We start from the raw sequence: 2,634 nt of genomic DNA on the forward strand, positions 1-2,634 counted from the left end.
CAACTTGAATTTCCATACATTAAATGTGTATTTTAGAAACTTTCTCCGCCATCAGACAAGTATCAGCTTAGTGAAAAGTAACTGCTGTGCAAAAAGTTAGGCTTCTGAAACATTAAAAACATCATTACATACCTGTCTGCCTTTTTACAAAAAGGACATTTATTCCTCTAGAGCTATTTCTATTGGTCCTTAATATAATTTTCTATACAAACAATTAAAAAGGCAGAACAGGAGAACAGCTTGGTACACATTGGGATTTGCTAGTTAAAGAGAATGAGCACACTGCATTCCTGTTAACATTTTTATTTTCTTCAAGGTAACAGGAACTGTATGCAAATGACAGTAGACCCTTTCCTCTTTATTTTTTATCTAAATAAAAGATAGGATGAATTCTCAAGAAAAAAAAAACTATGTACATAATGGACTATATCCTGCTTCATCACCTACTTGGACCCAGTAGTTGTGTTGCTGTCATAGAATCAGGAAATAGGTTGTGGTAAGTTGGAAGGGATACATATGTTGCTGTTATCATTATTCTAGCAAACCATCTGCCATACAATGCACTGATAGCAGCAATAGCTGCAGCAATTGATGGGTACTTCACATACACATTGCCCTGAGCAGAACTCTCGTCAATATAAGTAACTCCTCCATGTTTGTTATGCTCTTCTATGACATCATCCTTTATCTCTGTATCCCATCCAACTTCTTCTGTTTGAGGATTAAACATATTTAGAGAGTTGGAAACACTGTGTTGGGAAGGGTTTCACAGAAGCAGCTGCAGCTTCAGTCCATTGGGAAAGTTGGGTTTGTAAATCTATAACAGAAGAGAATTCTGCCACAGCACCAAATGCCGAAGAGCCACTCATTTGTAATGCTTGCTGTGCAGCTGGTGGAATCTGCAAGCCAGTGCCTTCTGCACATCTAACCATTAGCTGGAGATGTCCAGTTGTTCTCAAGTTTATTCTAGTCCTTTCCAGTTCATCACTGTCCAAAAATGAAATAGCACTAGAAGCATCTGTACATTCAGTAACATGACCAACGTTCACTGGCCTCCCACTAATTCAAATCCATTCAGCTGTTCCAAAGCCTTCTTGGCACATTCTGAGTCATAAAATGTAATGAATCCATATCCCTTAGATCAACATGTTTCACTGTCCATCATGAACTGGATGCTTTCAATCCTTTCAAAAGGCTCAAATACTCTCAAAGCATATCTTCAGTTATATTAGTGTGTAATGAGCCCATACAGAGTCTCATAGGTCCAGCACTTCCCTTTTGTAAATTATTTGCCATTGCTGCAGCTCTGTCTTTTTCTGCCTGTGATGCTTGCACAATGATTGGCACTCCTAAAACTCATTGGCCAGTTAATCTTATTGATAGAGGCACTGAATTAACATTAACAAACTCCACATAAGCAGTTCCTTTGGAACGTCTTGAATTTCTGTCAGAAGTCATTCTCACACCTCAGACCTTTCCTAGTGTAGAGAAAAACTCTTTCAAATCTCTTGGTCGAATTCTTGCTGCCAGCTGCATGCAGAAAACTGTGCTTGCATCTCTTTCCTCTGGAGTTAGCTTATCAATAGGTTCCCTCACAGGGCTCTTGTCTTTCCTGAATGTACTTTTGCCTCATGAATGTCATCGGCTTAATTTGATGCTATGAGGCAACCCAATCTTTCTTCACATGGCATCGTTAAACTTTGGTTCAGAGTAGGGCCTTCCATAGCAGCCTCAGAACTTACAATCTCTACTTCTCAATTGGCTCCATCTCCTTTCTTTGCTTCTACTTCACTTTCATTCCTGGCTTTTGCTCTTTTTTCTTTCTCTATCTTTATTATGCTTTCTTTCCTTACTTTTGCTTCTCTTTCACTCATGACTTTGACTTCTGCACTTGCTTTTTTCCTTCTTTTTCTATGTTCTTCATGGCCATTAGCACTACTCAACTTGTTCTAGTTCTTCTTGTAAGGAGCCTTAAGCATTGCTTCAATATCAGTATAGTCTGCCATTTTCTCTAAATCCCTGTGCATGCTTTGTGCTACCTGTAGTGCTTATATTCAGAAAGTTGGCTGCAGCTGTTGCTACTGTTAACACCTAGGCCCCTGCCATGATACTGCCCAGCATTATTAATAGGGCTTAGAGGGCAGGTGTGCCTAAGCAAATGTGAAAGAAACAATGTTAAAAACAGCCAATGAAATATGAGATGTAATTAAAAACCTACCAGCAAAGAGAAGTCCAGGTCTGGTTGGATTCACAGCTGAATTCTACAAGACATTTACAGAAGATGTAGTCCCTATACTCCTCAAACTCTTCCATTAAATTGAAAAGGAAGCAATCCTCCCAAAATCATTCCTGGAGGCAAGTATTATACTGATCAAAATCAAGAAAGATGCAACTAAGAAAGAGAACTACCGGCCTATCTCCGTCATGAATATAGATGCCAAAATCCTCAAAAAAACACTAGCAAATAGAATACAGCAAATCATCAAGAAGATCATACACCATGACCAGGTAGGATTCAACCCAGGGATGCAAGAATGGTTCAATGTTCGAAAATCTATAAATGTAATATACTATATCAATAGAGTGAAAACTAAAAACCACATGTTCATCTCCATTGATGCAGAAAAGGCTTTT

General features: G+C 38.6%; 1 pseudogene; it reads right to left on the reverse strand.

Moving 5' to 3' along the window:
* Positions 1 to 361: 361 nt before the first annotated feature.
* On the reverse strand, positions 362 to 2,006 carry LOC101564649 (annotated as a pseudogene).
* Positions 2,007 to 2,634: the final 628 nt, after the last annotated feature.

This window comes from Octodon degus, unplaced genomic scaffold (assembly GCF_000260255.1).
Source record: "Octodon degus isolate 3935 unplaced genomic scaffold, OctDeg1.0 scaffold00124, whole genome shotgun sequence".
Lineage (NCBI taxonomy): Eukaryota > Metazoa > Chordata > Mammalia > Rodentia > Octodontidae > Octodon > Octodon degus.